Source organism: Engystomops pustulosus, chromosome 5, assembly GCF_040894005.1.
Source record: "Engystomops pustulosus chromosome 5, aEngPut4.maternal, whole genome shotgun sequence".
In the NCBI taxonomy this organism is placed as follows: domain Eukaryota; kingdom Metazoa; phylum Chordata; class Amphibia; order Anura; family Leptodactylidae; genus Engystomops; species Engystomops pustulosus.
Genome location: NC_092415.1, coordinates 56,314,544 through 56,333,220, shown reverse-complemented (window position 1 = coordinate 56,333,220; position 18,677 = coordinate 56,314,544). Strand labels below are relative to the sequence as shown.

The following is an 18,677-nucleotide window of genomic DNA, read 5'->3' as shown; positions in this document are numbered from 1 at the left end:
CTCCTATTGTTCCATATAAATTTTTGCACTCTGTAATATGATATTATATTTGCATATGTCCCCTATGATTTGTGATGCGCTATGGAATTTGATGGCGCTATATAATTGTCAGGATCAATGGTAGTGGATCCTCTGTACCACCGCGGACGATGACGTAAGCCAACACCTGGGAGCGGAGTCTAAGTGGCACCCGGTTTTGACCAGAACCTGCCGCAAAGCGGGTTACACTTGCTGCATGGTGGTACCACCAGGTCGCTCCACAGGCACAACTTTGTCTACGGTGGCAGCCAAGGCGAAGTATAGAATTGTGAGACAGTATCATGGTCCGGGACAGGCAGGAGGTCAGGACAGATGGCACAGGATCGGAGTCAGGAGCAAGGCAAAAGGTCAAGGCAGGCACCGGAGGTGGGATAGCCCTCTAAATTCAAGATGGCCGGTGCGCACGCCCTAGGAGACAGGGCTGCATTCGTTGCGGGAGCGTGTCTGGTTAAGTAGAACTGCTCCTGGTGTGAGGAGGCACATGGGTGCGCCTGCGACACGGACATGGGTCGCAGGAGCACCCTTGACATAAATAAAGATTATTATTATTATTCAGTGGTCTCTAAGTCTGCTTGGTTAATATTGAGGCTGTTACATGCTCTACGGATATCTAGTTTATTATCTGTGATTCAGGAGATTGGCTCTCCCATTTTCTTTATAATAGGAGGTTTTGGAGACACAGAAAGGAATATTTGGCGATTTACCCGACTGCACAGGATTTAGAAGTTACAAGCCAATGACAATCAAGGCTTTAAACCAAGACTTTACTGCTGAGTTAACTGAAGTAAATGTGTACCACCACACCTCACATGCTCAAGGAATGCTACCAAATAATTTTACCCTATCATGAACAATTGGGCGAATTTACCAAAAATAGTCATTTATACACAATATCCTATCTGCCCCAGCACCCCACGTTGGATTTACCCCGAGGCTTCGACACCTTAGTAAATCCAACAGTGAGCACATGTGCCAGAAAGCATTCTCTTTCTGGCAGGGTTTTCAGCTCTAGCCTCCAACTGTTTTCCAGCAGATGCTATAGTAAATATGGCAAGGTGGAAATGCAGCTTTTTGCATGCCTAGTAAATGTCCTCCAAATGTTTCTCAAAGATATGTTCTCAATGTTCTGCAACTGATGTTAGAGGGTGGGTTGGAGGGTAAAAGTATCTGGACTGTAGATGAAGGGAGGCCTTTGCCTATCCTCAGCACAATGGGGAAGATGTATTAATGTGTCATAAGACCAGTGCAGAGTATAACTAAAGAGTCTTCTGCTGTGCCAGATCCTTGTGTCTGATACCGGATGATTAGTTTGGTGCAGTAAAAGTCTGGTGAGTTGTACTTTGCACCTCCTATTAGTTGGTCTGGTTTGCTTCACCACAATATCAAATTGTCTGACATACGGACTGAATTTTCTGGTGCAGGGGGTATTTTTTGTCTGGTCACGGCACCCAGTAACTGAGGACAAAGACCTTTTTTGGACGAGATGGAGAACCGCCTAAAAATTGTCTACAGCCTTCAATAAATGTGGCACACAACATTTCAAGTGCGAATTACTCCAGTTTTCTAATGTAGATAGACGAATACATCTCCCCCGCAATGATAGAGTTCTTACACAATGATTTCATTTAAAGTATGCTCAGGGGGTCAGACTCAGGCGGTCAGTGTGGATGATGATCTGCTCTTCTATCAGATATAAATAAGGATAAACTTAAGGTCTGTGTCCATGTGAAGAAGGGGCACAAATTGGCAACTTGAACTGGAAATAGATCATCACTCATAAATGTATTGTGTATACAGAACAGCTAACAATGATGCATTATAAAAATGGACTGGATAACATAGAACATAGATGTCAAGCCATGAATGATTACTTATTATATTAGAAAGGAACCTGTCACATCAAACATTCTGTTTGATTTGCAAGAAGCATGTTACAAAGCAGGAGGAGCTGAGCCAATTGCTATGTACATACTGTAGAATCGATAAACCAGCTATTAACAGCATAGTGCAGCTACTCTCTACATTATTTACTTAGTGCAGTTATTTTAATAAGACAGAAATGGATGTTAGCACCAAAGGGCTGGGGTGATTGTTAAATGGCTGCTACATTTTATAGATTTTTTTTACATATCATAGTTATTGTGTAATAACATAAGGAATACATACATTCTCAAATTTCAATCCCCTAGTGATGTTTACACCCTAACGTTACAATTTTACCCAGTTTTATTACTATTGTAGCTCTTATAACTCAGTGATGGTCAGTGTAAAATTTTTGTCATCAGATCTGTGTCACTTGTCTTGTCACCACTACCTGTTGGAGCAGCTCACAAGGATCCATCCCAACCTTTATCTAGTCAATTCATACATTAATCATGATAAAATCATCATTTCTTTATTATGTAAATGAGGCTGGTCACATGGTCAGAGGCAGTGATGTCACCCCTGTTCCCCCTCCCCTCTCCTCCCCCTGCTCATGTCTGTGTGTAATGTATAGTAAAGCATTGCTAGTGTGTGTGCTGCATCTGCTGACATGCTGCATCCTCCTAATACTCATGTGAGAGACACAGACATCAGCTACACAAGTACCTGACATGTTCTGCTATAACATGGCTGCCTGGAGCTGTTGTATCTCTGCTATACACACACAGGCTGCAGGGGGCGCCAGCACCAGGAAACACATCATTATACAGGCTCACACCATTAAACAGGCTGTCAGTCAAGCACTGGGGGTGTGGCTGTACCTCCCACTCACGAATAAGCCGGACAGCTTGAGTATGCTAATGACTCATTGGACATTTCACAGGTCATTTGCATACAGCTTTAGGACCTCATTGCTTAATACCGGCATGTAGAGGGACAATGAAGGGAGGCAATGCTCTCTAATGGCAGTTTATGAAAATATAATATAAGTTTAGGGGGGTTATTCTGCCTGATGGGTTCTCTTTAACATTGTACTAGTATCTGACACATAGAAAGAGAGATGAGACAGCTGGGAGATAAGATGATGAGATCCATGAGATGCATATTATACACAATGACACAGTCAGCCCTGCTACATCTCTCCTCTATCACACTGTTAGATCTGCTGTGCCTCCCTCCCCCTCCCCGGATAAAGAACCTATCTGCCTGTAGCTTGTAGCTCTCCCCTCGCTGCTGTTGTTTGCCATAAGGAAGTCAGTTTGTATCAGTGTGAGCTTGTCCTGGAATGCAGGGGGGAGGAGCTCATCTCCAAAGTGCCAGACAAGATGGCTGCCAACCCTAAAGTCAGAAGATACAGGGTCGGAAACTAGGGGCAACTAAAATTGTATACACCAGGACTGATAGACAAGTTGGACTTATATCTGTGAAATGCTGCATTTTTGTTAATTACAGTGTATTTGAGAATTTGTTAATTTGTTATTCTGAGTATATTTAAGAAACTTGTCTTCGTGGGAATACCTCTTTAAGAACACCACACTTACAACCCCTACTTATGAACCTAGTTACGAACCTCTCTACTCACTGTGACCGCTGGTGAAGCTATCTGGATGCTGGTAATTTACTCAACTTTAGCCACAGGTTTCAATGATTAACTATAAGAATTATCTAAGGTATCTGTAATATAGCTTTATTGTTAATTCTTGTTCCCATAACAATCCCAAATTTTGAAAATTGTATTGCCACATGGGCGAACCAGCTAATGTGTCTGGAATTCAAAAATATACCAGTTCTGACTTACATACAAATTCAACCTAAGAACAAACCTACAAAAAATATACTGTATGTAACCTGCGGACTGCCTGCATATAATAAAATAGGTTAACAAAATAGGGTAGTTATGTATCTACAGTGTACAATGTGGTGCATTAGAGATACATTTTATGGAGGATCTATCTCTAGAAGACTACTGTAGACCACATGTATACCCATGTTCTCAGACCTGCAATTTTTATTCCCCTATGGATTTATAACATTTGTAAGTCAAACTACAGGTTCACAACTGGAGCAAATGCATTGCTTTTCATCCTGCAGGCCACCACCTCTGCACCCATGTAGAAGTACAACCCGATAGTTTTAGTTCATCTGTAAAAACAATTTAAGAAAGTTTAGATATTTAAACTATTTCAATGAGAAATAATATGGAATTAAAAATGCTAAAAGAGATAGTTTTTGAAGGGCTATAGGAAAAATTGCCCAGCACAGTGTATGGATGTCTCCAGGCTATCTCCTAGACTGAACCGAAGCGCTGTGCTCATCAATTTCCTACACTACTTTAGTATTGGATGAAGTGGCAAGATACATACTCAACCTGCTGCTCCATCAATGAATAAGAATGGAACTCCAGTTCTTGTGATTGGTGGGAATCTTAGCATTGGGACCCTTACCAATCAGATAAAAACTAACTTTGTACAACCCCTTTAAGGTTCTTCTATGCAAACTGATGTCTATACTATAGTCCTATGGCATGAATAGCTGGCATAGGTCAGGTAATATGTGAAACATTAATAACTATACTATATTAATAATGCAAATAGATAATAAAAGAAGAAAACACATAAAAAATTGTTGTGAAAGCTGTTGGACCTTACTATTTTTTAAAATTTTTACACTCAACCACAAAAGACCCACTGCCTCAACTGTAGAATTTCCTCTAAATAATAAACAATAAATAAATAACACTAAATAATAAATTTTCATGTAGTTTGCAGTTAAAAAGCAAATGTCAGTGTCATTAATAGATGAATATGTTCTTGGCACCCGATGAGTAAGCTATATACAATCAGCAGATGTAAGCTGCTTTGCAAAGTCATGATTTAAAATCAACAATCTAATTTTTTTTTTTAAGTAGAAAAGCTGGGATAGATGTGAGTGACATCACTGCTTGTACAAGACATTAGCCAAAGTCCTCCATGGCTTTAGCCTCAGGGAGGAAATTGGCAAAAGCCTTAACTGTTCATGCCATTTGGAAGACTTAAGTAATCATGGATGGGAAAAAGATGGTTGGAGAATGCAAATGAATATAGTAAATAATAGTTATATCGTATTTCATTCATCTACAGTCATTAAGAAACAGTTTTTCATAAATTTGAAGAAAATCATTCTATGATTTATGTAAATAATGCAGTGTGTAGACTTATGCTAGATAAAAAAATCAGACCTAATTCATAAGATGTAGAGGTGCCCAAAACCTACATTGGATATGGCGTATGTGATTGAAAAATTGCAATCTACTTTTATTGGCAGATTCCCGATGGACACAATGGGGCACATTTACTTAGGGTATCGCTGGAGTTCACTGAAAGTGCATTGTCCAACGATAATGCCCTGTGCCGCGATTCACTAAGATCGTGCGCCCGATATCCTGCATGTGTTTCTTCCCCGCTCAGGTCCCACAGAGCTCACCATCTTTTTAGTGGTGTATCTAATTGCTAGGGATTGCGACACAATTTGAAAGTTAAATCCCGCGCTCAGTCTGAATCAGTCGGACAGTCCGGTGTCATGCCACCTAATTTGTTTTGCATGAAAGCCAGCATAGCTGCGTGACAAAAGGATCAAGTACCCCAAAATTCCAGCGAATCATAGTTGGACAGGCAGGAGGTCAGGACAGGCAGCACGGTATCATAGTAGCGGAGTAGAAGGTCAGTGCTGGTGGCAGTGGAGCGTAGTCAGGAATAGAACCAGGGTCCCAATGGGAATTCGACAGTCACAAGGCTTAGGAATAAAGCTTTCTCCTATGCATGAGGCATATATAAACTTTTGGCGCCGGCTGCTTAGCGGAGCCAACGCCAGAAGCTGCGGGTGTCGGCGTGTCAGGGGCATTTAACTGGAATCGGACCCCCGGCGGCACTTACCGGGAGGGTCCGTGGCTGCGCGTTCTCCTTCCGGGGAGCCGGGTCCTGCCTTCTGTGGATCGCTTGTTTAAGCTAACCTGTAAAAGTAAAGAAAAAAAGTTAAAAACACTATATAAACACACTTTTTAATAAAAAGAATTAATTAAATAAAGTTAAAGTCCCCTAAACACAAACATTCCCTATACACATGTATTAAAGTAAAAAAAACTGAAAATCACCAAAACTCCCCACATATTTGGTATCACCGCGTCCGTAACAATCTGTACAATAAGTCAGAAACATTATTGGATCCGTACGGTGAACGCTGTAAAACAAAACCCGAAAAACTCACCAAAAATGTACATTTTCATAAAATCCCTTCCCAAAAATGTTCCAAAAAGTGATAAAAAAAAAGTTATGTGCACTAAAATGGTACCACTGAAAAGGACAACTCAACACGTATGAAGTAAAGGTTTACTTCGTACGTGTTGAGTTGTCCTTTTCAGTGGTACCATTTTGGTGCACATAACTTTTTTGACCAGCTCTGTCAACCAAAAAATATTAAAAGTTATATAAAAAAGTCTCCGAAAAGATGGCGATGCAAAAACAAATGCGATTTTCTTTATATTTGTTTTTTTCCTGTAAAATTGTAAAATATATTAAAAAAACTATATAAATGAGGTATCACCGTAATTGTAGTGATCTATAGAATAAAAATATTATAGTATTTTTAGTGGTGTACGACCCCCAAAATATACGAAAAAAAAAAAAGAAACCAAAAATTGACAATTTTCTTTTCCTCCATACATTAAAGAGTTAATAAAATCTCATCAAAAAGCTATAGACATTCGGTGAATGTTAGTTATTACGTTTTTTGGTGTTATGACTTATGTGTGGAAAAAGTAGAACATTTTGAATTTCGAAAATTGAGAATTTTTCAAAATTTTCACCAAATATCTTATTTTTTCATAAATAAAACATACCACCAAAATTTTTTAACTAATATGAAGCACAATGTGTCACGAGAAAACAATTTAAAAATCACTTGGATATGTTAAAGTGTTCCAAAGTAATAACCACTTATAGTGACACAGGGCAGATCTGAAAAAATGGGCCGTGTCAGGAAGGTGAAAAGTGGCTTCGGCGTTAAGGGGTTAAGTACCAGGTGGCCAGCACCAATTAGCGGTGCGTTGGCCCTTTAAATCTTCAAGCGCTGACGTGCGCCCCCCAGGAGGTTGGGTTGCGCGCGTCGGATTGCCGGAGACACAGCAGGATCGTGGACAGGTAAGACAGCCTGGGGGGACACTGGGAACCGGAGAGGAGCACAGGAACACCCGTGACTTTATGTTTATATGGAAGGTAGCATTACGTGAAAGGGAGGAATTGGTGGGCTGTGTGTCAATCCTGTCTGGTAAGGAATTGTTGCTTAGGAATAGATAGGAATGCTGTGGACAAGAAGAAAGAAGTTAAGGTCATGAGTTCTCTTTTGGAAGTTCTGAAATTATTGATTACAATGTGCTGTTCATAATGTATTTCGTTTGCTGGTATTTTAAAAATAAATTTAAAGAGTAACTAAAAGTTTGTTTTTTCCCACAAATCAACTTGCTCTTGGGATGTAAAACAACTTAACCTATTGGGGCACATTTCACATTGCATTTGTCCGACGAAAATGCACTCTGCCGAGATTCACTAAGATCAGGTCCGCCAGAGTTCACCTTCTTTCTAGTGCATGTAAGTGTATTGGATTGTGACACAATCTGAAACTTAAATCACACGCTCCGTCCAAATCAGTCAGATCGTCCGACGGCACACCTCTCCGATTTCTGTCGCATGAAAGCCAGCACAGCTGTGCCAAAAACGTGCAACACAATCCCAGCCCAAACCCCTGTCAAATACCTGTTGAAGCTACGCAAATACAAAATGCGATCCGCGACCCTTAGTAAATAAGCCCTCCGAGCTTGTCCATTTGCACTGTGCAAACAACATTGTATAAAGATTTGCAGAGAGACTCTGCTCGGGTGCTCTGCAGAGTGCCTCAGTCTCATTTGAAAATTTAAAAACCTTCTAAATTAGTCCATTCCTATTCATACTAAAATCACATTACTGCAAAGGGGGACGGGACGGGGAGTATAAATCATCTATCATTCACAAATCTGTTGGTACATGTCCTTTAAAAAAACAAAAGAAATTAAACATACCGTATATACTCGAGTATAAGCCGACCTGAGTATAAGCCGAGGCCCCTAATTTTACCACAAAAAACTGGGAAAACCTATTGACTCGAGTATAAGCCGAGGGTGGGAAATGCATTGGTCACAGCCTCTCCAGTATGTAGCCAGCCAGCCCCTGCCCCAGTGTATATAGCCAGCCAGCCCCTGCCCCAGTGTATATAGCCTGCCAGCCCCTGCCCCAGTGTATATAGCCTGCCAGCCCCTGCCCCAGTGTATATAGCCTGCCAGCCCCTGCCCCAGTGTATATAACCCCCCCTTCCCCGTCGTACAGCACAACAATACCAGATGCATCGCACAGAAGATCCACGGGTGCCGCCAGAAAGGCGAGTTTTGATTTATTTATTTTTTTTACTCGAGTATAAGCCTAGTTTGGGTTTTTCAGCACATTTTTTGTGCTGAAAAACTAGGCTTATACTCGAGTATATAAGGTAGCTATCATCCCTGGACTCCAGTCCACTGAGCAGTGTCGGGCCCTTAAAATGCAATAATTATCTAAGTGAGAAAAATAGGCAGCATGCCCTACTTTTTTCACACATTGGATACAGTCATCCATAGAAGTCATTGGTCATGCAAAAAAAAAAATACAGGCATACGGATACGGACAACACACAGATGCTATCAGATTTAGCAGGAGACTAGTCTTTTTGACCAACCAGTGATGCCGACCGTTCTTTTTTTGCAGAAATGAAAAAAGCGGATGCCAATAAAATACAGGTGCAATTTAGACTAAAACGGATGCATGTTTGGGGGCATAAAAAAGACACGCCCATAGATATGGACCCTTACAGATGGTACTTCACAACGACAGAAGGGTATCACTGACGCAACCCATAGAGTTTACATGCCACTAATTATGTCATAAAAAATTATTGAAAAAATATCCCCTTCTTTATTTTATTTAACAATACACACAGGTTCTTCTCTAGTGCAATATAAATTTAGTTACACATGTCTGAGAATTCTACTTCCCCTTGTTTTTTAGTATGTGCAACCTGTTTATCATCAAAAGATACTCTCAAACTCAAGATCCCCAAAGCTAAATATTCAAAAGTGACAGGAGAATTTCTAGTGGCACAGCCGCCTGCAGATATATATTTATGAGAACATCACTTTCTATTTCTTTACTTTATTATTTACAAGCTTCCTGATTGCTGGGGGACATGCCACATCAAATTCATTACCACTCCCTAATTTCTCTCAGTCCACTTCACTTTTTGTCTCTCTTCATGACTGGTGGGGAGGTTTGGAATAGTCGGCAGACCTGCAAGGTTGGAGGAGGCCATTAATATTTTGAAAGACTATGTACTATCTCCTATTTTACTGATGTGCATACAGTATTATTTTTCTATATCACATCAAAACACAAAAATATGATATACAAAAAAGAAATATGACATGAAACAGAAATTTGAATAAAGGAGTATCGAAAAACACCAATTACACATAAGATAAAAAAACAAAAGTACAACAAAATACAAAAATAATGTTCACAAAATCAGAAATACAAATCTGTATACAAATAAATCCATACCACAGTGCAGACCAAAAGTAGTGGTAATTACTGGCAGCTCTAATGGGAAGACTAGGATGAGTCCCAGGTGTTGCACGCAATTGTTTTTTGGCGCAGCTGTGCTTGCTTCCATGTGACACAAATTGGGGGACGTGCCGTCGGACGATCCGACTGATTTGGACTGAGTGCGGGATTTAACTTTCAAATTGTGTCGCAAGCTCAAGCATTTACATGCACCAGGAAGAAGAAGGAGAACTCCGGCGGACCTGAGCAGGGAAGCGACACATGCAGGATATCTGGCGCACAATCTTTGTGAATCGCGGCACAGTGCATTATTGTCAGACAATGCACTTTTGGTGAACTCCAGCAGCAGGGTAAGTAAATGTGCCTCAATATCTCTTCACCCCAAAATCCAAAGATAACTATTCTCTTCTCATTCCATTGGTGTGAAGGAAACTGTGCTCTCTTGGTTTTCTTCTAATTTCTCTGACCAAACTTTCAGTGTCTCTTTCAATGTCTCTCTCGTCTTCTCTTTCTCTTACTGTTTCTTTTTTTTTCTCTATACTGCCCCCGTTGGGCAAACTATTTAGCAGATTTGGTTTTCAGTACCAGCTTTACGTGGACTATCTTTACTATATACTTTTGCACTGTGTCTAAGTCTAGTGCCTGTGAGGAAAAAGTATGTCCAATTGAGGCTCAGAGAATCCCATAAAAGTGAATGGGGCTGTGAAAAAAATGGATTGCTCGTGGTTGCATTAGGCTTTTTGGCCATGTTTGTGGTTGGTTGCTGGGCAACAATCACATGACCTTAATGGGCCGGCCTAGTTTAGTCACTGGCTTCCTGGAAAACATAGATTACACTGTAGATTGTACAACTGTAGCCATTACAGCTGTAGAATGTGGAAAAACAAAGATCGTGTGCAAGAGGGCTTATTCCTATTATTTCATCTGAGCATATTATTGCTCTTTTATGTCTTATTTTATTTGTACATGTTCCCCATGATTTGAAAAACTCTGCGGAATTTGATCGCACTATATAAATTTTATTATTAGTGTGTGGGCATATGAAAATATACTCTTCTGCATTGCCAATTATCTCTACATTTTCCTGCTGTCCATAGAGGCCTTGCACATAGTAATTATATACAGCTGGAATATTGTAGCTATCACGCAAGTGCCGCATAACAGATCATAAAGCACTTGCACATACTGGATATCTCCATACATGGAGGCTCGATTGACAACAGATGTGTAATCTATGTGCTTGTCTGTAATTTTTAGAGATGAGCGAGCACTAAAATGCTTTTCCTGATGCTCGAGTGCTCGTCTCGAATAACGAGCCCCATTGAAGTCAATGGGAGACCCGAGCATTTTTTTAATAAAACTGAACAGTAAAAGAACAGTGCAAAAAAAAAATTCCAGATGTTTGCAGATGTTTTACTTGTAAGAACACATTGAAATAACACTATTCTTCACTTTGCAGGTGTTCGCGCGTGTCTCCCGCTGAGTTAGGAGATGTGCACGAACATCTGGAATGTGAAGAATATTGTTCTTTCAATGTGTTCTGCACTTAAATGCTCCTGTGTTCACTGTTTTTAATGTTTTAATTCTATTCTTCACATTGCAGGTGTGCGCGCGTGTCTCCCGATAGGTTTTTGCAATATGCAAAAACCCCCACCCTTGTATGAAGAGGACTTAGCCCGTGAGCCTCTTCATACACTCCTTATACCTCTGCGCCGTAGAGCTACGGCGCAGAACGTTAAGGGGTTAATCTGTCTTCTACACACTGTGTCACTGTGCGGCTCTGTGGCTTACCATGCTGCCGCCACCTCCTTACTCAGTCATTGTGCCACTTTGTGGCTTACCATGTTGCTGCCACCTCCACACTTTGTCACTGTGCCACTCTCTGGCCTACCAGGTTGCTGCCACTTCCACACTCTGTCATTGTGCCACTCTGTGGCCTACCATGTGGGTGGCACGTCCATACTGTGTCATTGTCCCACTCTGTGGCCTACCTGGTTGCTGCCACCTCAACACTCTGTAATTGTGCCACTCTGTGGCCTACCAGGTTGCTGCCACCTCCATACTCTGTCATTGTGCCACTCTGTGGCCTTCTGCCGCCACCTCCACACTCTGTCATTGTGCCTCTCTGTGGCTTACCATGTTGCTGCCACCTCCACACTCTGTCATTGTGCCACTCCGTGGCCTACCAGGTCGCTGCCACTTCCACACTCTGTCATTGTGCCACTCTGTAGCCTCCTGCTGCTGCTGCCACCACCTCCACGCTGTGTCAGTGTGCCACTCTGTGGCTTACTAAGTTGCCGCCACCTCCATATAAATATGGATATCATGTAAAAGACAACTTTTCTCAACTACCTACTTGACTCAAGAAATGACTAATGAGACACATTCTGCTTTTATACAAAGGAGAACATCAAAAATGACAAGGGATACAGAGAATGTTTATTTTGAAGAAAGATTAAAAGAATCAGATTTATTTGGTCTTGAGAAGAGAAGACGAAGAATACACATGATTAACCTATATAAATATATAAATGGCTCATATAAAAATATGTGTTGAATCAGGTCATACAAGATGTTAACAGCAAGAAAAGCTGAAAGTTATAAAAAATACTTACATCCCTTTGATTGACATTTATTTGTTTATATCTAGAGTAAAATGGACATATACTGAAGGATGTGAGCTGTTACTGTCACAAACTGGTGACAAGTATGTGTAACTGTTACTTAGGAATAACATTTCTCAATAAATTGCCTGGTAAGACATGGATTAGAAAGATTTTAACGTACATAAAATACTTTCATAAATGCTGCAGTATTCCTTAGGGGACTAACCAAATCTGTGTGCCTTTTAAATCTCTAAACCAGTGGTGGCGAACCTATGGCACGGGTGCCAGAGGTGGCACTTGGAGCCCTCTCTGTGGGCACCCAGGCCATCACCCAGCACAAAGGTCACTATTCAGGACTCCTCCTCCTGCAGTCACTGGCTGCCCAGAAAGTGCCGTGTTCAGCACTATTTATATAGAGACTTGAAGTAGAGGAGGAGCAAGAGGTGTGGACAGAGCTGGATTATCATTGAAGCTCCTCCTCAGTTCCTGTGATTCATCCTGTTAAGCGGACCTTAGATTGAATTTCTCCATCTTTCTACTGTATTGGTGTCTTCTGGACGCCAATACGTTCAAATCTGTGACACAGCAGGGAGCAATAAGTTACTTTAAATTTGCATTTGGCACTTTGGCAAAAATATGTGGCTTTTGGTTGTAGTTTGGGCACTCAGTCTCTAAAAGGTTCGCCATCATTGCTCTAAACTGTATTGAAACACAGATCATTTTTGTTTTTAATATAATCTGTAGGCAACAATATGTCCTGGAACAAAGGAAGATCCAGAAGCAGAGTACTTTTTCTCTGACAATTCAGCATTCTAAGACTTTCTTACAGCTCAGCGTTCATGAGTTTCCAAGGGCTAGTAGCTATTCTTCAGAAGTTGCTTGTTGTTCAGAATGCTTGTTGTGCAGCTTAAAGAACATCTACCACCAGGATGAAGGATTGTAAACCAAGTACACTGACATATTGGTGCGTGCTCCCTTTGGCAGGATCTGACCTTCTTTTGCCTTCTTATGTCCTGTTTTTTTTAAGGCTCTTAAAATTATGCAAATAAGCCTGAGGAGCTCTTGGCTTCACATAGGCGTTAATGGAGCCTGGAGCCCCTCAAGCTCTTTTCCATAATTATTAAGGGCTTCTTTTCTAAAAAAATAACAAGGGCATAAGAAGCTTAAAGACGAGCAGATCCTGCCAGAAGGGGCACACACCAGCATGTCTGTGTGCTTGGTGTACAAACCTTGAGCCTGGTGGTAGATATCCTTAAGGTTATAACTATTCTGATTATTATGAAATACTAGATACAAGCAATTCGATTTTTCTGTACTTATGAATGTATGTATATATGTTTGTGTGTGTGTGTGTGTATATATATTGTAGACATCTCACTGGAGAAGTGCTCGAGGGGGTGTACATCTCACCTAGGTTGCTACGTAGTGTGAGATGGTAAGTCCAGGATTGATCTGTTGCTCAGCAGTATTATGCTGCTGAGTTGTTGTTTAATCTTGCCGGGCCTGGATTTACATGGAGTGGCAGGTAGGTTTGGTAGTGGGACTTGCCACTCCCTCCCCTCGATCCAGTTCGGGTTTTGGATCAGGTGAGCTCTGCTCCTAATCAGCCTGTGAAGGTAAAAGCTTTCCAAAGCTTGCAGGTCTGGGCTATCAGCCAGGAAACAGCCTATGTGGGTTTGGAGGAGCCCTGCATCTTCCTGTCTATGCGGCCGCTGTGTTTACGAGTGTTAGATAGGTGAGACAACCTGTTAGTAAGCGCCCAGACGGGTAGGTCTTTTGTTTGAACTTTTAAAAGCACGGTGTTGCTGTATTTATGTTTGCTGGACTGTTTATGCTAAAAATAAACGCCAAGTTGATCTTTTATACATCTACGTCTGCTGTGAACTGTGTCCTAACACACCATCCCCCGGGAAGATCCCTACAATTGGTGCTGCGGAGCGGGCAAAAACGGTTGCTAGGGGCAACGGTGTGTATCAACTTGGCTACAGCTGCTTATGTCCTGGGTGAAGACTGCTACTTCACTCCAAAAACAGACAAGCGCCATGGAGGAGATGTGGAAGCAGTTTATGCAAGTGAATTTGCAACAGCAGCAGGCTCAGACAGCGGCTAACCTGCGCCATGAACAAGCAATGGCTCAACAACAGAAACTCATCGAGCTCCTGATAGCTAAGCAAGAGGCGTCTGCAGAGGCTAATCCACAGCCAGCGGTGGCAGCCGCTCCAGAGACTTTTTATGTGAGACGGGCTGTGCAGCGAGCGCTGCAAAAGATGACTGCTGAGGACGATGTTGAGGCCTACCTAACTGTCTTTGAGCGTGTGGCTGAGCGAGAGAAGCTACCAGCTGCTGAGTGGGCAGAGGTCATTGCGCCCTATTTAACAGGTGAACCTCAAAAGGCCTACTATGACCTCAGTGAGCAGGAGGTCAAGGACTATACTCGGCTAAAAGCAGAGATACTTGCCCGACTAGGAGTTACCGCTGCTGTCCGTGCCCGGAGGGTACGCAACTGGAACTACAGTCTGGACAAATCTGCGAGGTCCCAGATGTATGACCTGATCCATTTGGCAAGAAAGTGGTTGGAGCCAGACACCTCTACTCCTGCACAGATCCTAGAGAGGGTCGTGATGGATCGCTACCTCCGAGCACTGCCTGCTGACCTGCAACGCTGGGTGGGACAAGGTGATCCTAAGAATGCAGACGAACTTGTCAACCTTGTGGAGAGGTTCCAAGCGACTGAGGACTACCTCCGTGATGTTCCTGCAGCTTCTTCACCTCCCCGGAGTGCCAGGTCTGTGCCGTCACCTGGTAAGAGACTTCCATCGATTGGGGGAGTGTGGAGGGGTGCTGATCGAGGGAAAAGGGCTCAAGAGGTATCTCAGGGGCAAAAGACTGGCGATGGTCCCGGGTGGCCAAGTGGCCCTAAAAAGGACTCCCTGCCAGGGAGACCAGGCCCTATCAAGTGCTGGAGATGCCATGAGGTGGGACACGTGTCTGCCCATTGCCCCCTTACCTCTGAGCCAATGGAGTGTGACGCTAGCCGGCGTCAGTCGCTATTTGCGGAACCATCTTGTGTTGCAGTTCCTGGACTAGAGACTGAACCGCAAGTCTGCAACATTACCATTAATGACTTCCCTGTTAAGGCGTTGCTGGACTCAGGAAGCCTTGTAACCTTGGTGCATGCCAGCCTGGTGGCTGGGGACTTTGGGTCAAAAAAACACATGAGTGTGGTTTGCATACATGGTGATACAAAAGTTTACCCTATAGTGCTGGCTAAAGTCGGGACTGAACTAGGCTCCGTACAGTATGAAGTGGGTGTGGTTAAAAACCTCATGCATAATGTAATATTGGGACGAGATTTTCCGTTGTTCTGGGCTTTATGGGGAAAAAGAAAAACCCCCGAAAGGAGTGAGAATACCCCTAAGGTTGTTGCATTACCCACTGTAAATGATAAAACTGTGCAGGATGAAAGTGATGCTTTTCCTTTACAGGTCCTGGCTGGAGAGGAGGAGGAAGCTCCTCCCACTGAGCAAAATATACCAGACTTAGAGGTGTCTAGGGTTAATTTTGGGACTGCACAGTTGCAGGACCCCACTCTTAAAAATGCGAGAGAGCAGGTTACTGTTTTGAATGGGGTACCTCAGGAACCAGATGCTGAGAATAAATTTCCACATTTTTCCGTGACTAATGATTTCTTCTATAGAGTCACTAAAATTAATGATGAAATTGTGGAACAGCTTCTGGTCCCTAAGCCGTACCGGCGTCAGGTGCTTGACATGGCACATAACCATGTTCTTGGGGGACACTTGGGGACTGAAAAAACGCGGGAGAGAGTCCTCCAGAGGTTTTATTGGCCTGCAATTTATGATGACATTAAAAAATACTGCGAGTCATGCCCCACATGTCAGCTTAGCGCCCCAGTGTCACATTTTCGTAGTCCTTTGGTGTCGCTCCCCATTATAGAGGTGCCTTTTGAGCGTATTGCCATGGATTTAGTGGGTCCCATTGTAAAATCGGCTAGAGGACACCAGTACATTTTGGTTGTCTTAGACTATGCGACCCGCTATCCTGAGGCTGTGCCCTTAAGAAACACTGCATCTAAAACAATTGCCCGGGAGCTGTTTTATATGTTCTCTAGGACTGGGATCCCCAAAGAAATCCTGACTGACCAAGGTACGCCCTTTATGTCTAAGGTGATGAAGGAGCTATGTAAGCTATTTAAAATCACACCTATACGCACCTCTGTATATCACCCCCAGACAGACGGATTGGTGGAGAGGTTTAATAAAACCCTCAAACATATGTTGAAGAAAGTGGTAGAAAAAGATGGTCGTGATTGGGATCACTTGTTACCTTACCTGATGTTTGCTGTGAGGGAAGTTCCCCAAGCGTCCACAGGGTTCTCTCCCTTTGAGTTGGTCTATGGTCGTCACCCTAGGGGTCTATTAGATATTGCAAAGGAGACATGGGAGAGTGAGTCCACCCCATACAAAAGTGTTATCGAGCATGTAGCACAAATGCAGGACCGTATAGCCACTGTAATGCCCCTAGTAAGGGAACACCTCCAGAGGGCGCAAGAGAGCCAAAGTAGAATTTACAACCGTTCTGCGAGAATCAGGACATTTAACCCAGGTGACAGGGTTCTCATACTAGTTCCCACTATAGAGAGTAAATTCCTAGCGAAGTGGCAAGGTCCCTATGAAATTGTTGAAAAGGTCAGTGAGGTAAACTATAAGGTGCACCAACCAGGTAGAAGGAAGCCTTTCCAAGTTTATCACATAAACTTGATCAAATCCTGGAAAGACAGGGAATCCTTGGTGGCAACAAATCCTGGTAATAATTTGTCACAACCAATCCCTTCGGTCAAGGTTGGTGATACCCTATCAGGGTCACAGAAACAGGAGGCTAAGGAGTTTTTGCAGAAAAACAAAGACAAGTTTTCTGACCTTCCAGGGCGTACACACCTCATCCGTCATCACATTGAAACTGGGCCTAGAAGCAGAGTAAACCTCAAGCCCTATAGGATACCAGAAGCACGCAGAGAGGCAGTGTCTGCTGAGGTGAAACGTATGCTTGACCTAGGAGTGATTGAAGTTTCACAGAGTGAATGGTCCAGTCCGATTGTGCTAATCCCAAAGCCCAATGGAACTTGGAGGTTCTGTAACGATTTCAGAAGGTTGAATGAGATCTCCAAGTTCGATGCTTATCCTATGCCCAGGGTAGATGAGCTGATTGAAAAGATGGGTAATGCCAGGTACATAACCACCCTCGATCTCACAAAGGGCTACTGGCAGATTCCTCTTACTGATGAGGCTAAAGAGAAAACTGCATTCTCCACCCCTGAGGGGTTGTTCCAGTATGTAGTGATGCCATTCGGGTTACATGGAGCACCTGCGACTTTTCAGAGGTTGATGGACTTGATTCTGCGACCACATCGTGATTATTCAGCTGCCTACCTCGATGATGTGGTCATTTTTAGTCCCGATTGGGAAAGTCACCTCTGTAAGGTACAGGTTGTGTTGAATGCCATAAGTGATGCAGGGTTGACCATAAATGCCGAGAAGTGTGCACTAGCCCTAGAAGAGGCCAAGTACCTGGGTTACATTATTGGGAGGGGTTTGATTAAGCCACAGTTAAATAAAATTGAGGCAATACAGAATTGGCCTAGACCCCTGTCAAAGAAACAGGTCAGAGCTTTCCTGGGTATTACGGGCTATTACCGTAGGTTTGTGCCGAACTTTGCCTCAATTGCAGCCCCGCTAACTGACTTGACAAAGGGCGGAAAGTCAGCAATGGTGACGTGGACTCCAGAGGCCGAGAAGGCTTTCCAAAGCCTTAAGTCTTCTCTGTGCCAACAACCTGTGCTAGTTACCCCCGATTTCAGGCGAGAATTTCTGGTCCAGACAGATGCCTCTAACACAGGGTTAGGTGCAGTTCTCTCACAGGTGGTGAATGGTGAGGAGCATCCGGTGATGTACTTGAGTAGGAAGTTAACCCCGGCCGAGAAGAATTATGCTATTGTGGAGCGTGAATGTCTGGCAGTGAAGTGGGCCCTAGAATCCCTGAAGTATTACTTGCTAGGCAGGAAATTCAAGTTAGTGACAGACCATGTCCCCCTAACATGGATGAAACTAAACAAGGAGAAAAATGCAAGGGTGACTAGATGGTTTCTGTCCCTACAAAATTTCAATTTCACTGTGGAACACAGACCAGGGAAATTACAGGCGAATGCTGATGCACTGTCAAGGGTACATTGTCTGTGGGGACAAAATGCTCAGCCCTCCGGTCTGAAAAAGAGGGGGGGGATATGTAGACATCTCACTGGAGAAGTGCTCGAGGGGGTGTACATCTCACCTAGGTTGCTACGTAGTGTGAGATGGTAAGTCCAGGATTGATCTGTTGCTCAGCAGTATTATGCTGCTGAGTTGTTGTTTAATCTTGCCGGGCCTGGATTTACATG

At 43.0% G+C, this 18,677-nt stretch overlaps 1 long non-coding RNA gene across 1 annotated transcript; it reads right to left on the bottom strand.

Annotated features, from left to right (window-relative positions):
* Positions 1–2,914: 2,914 nt before the first annotated feature.
* LOC140134015 (uncharacterized) lies at positions 2,915–10,295 on the bottom strand. The gene is made up of 3 exons (XR_011856024.1): positions 9,998–10,295; positions 5,874–5,950; positions 2,915–4,104 (listed from the first exon to the last, which is right to left on the bottom strand). It is a non-coding gene; the product is annotated as an uncharacterized lncRNA (long non-coding RNA).
* Between the last annotated feature and the right edge of the window lie 8,382 nt (positions 10,296–18,677).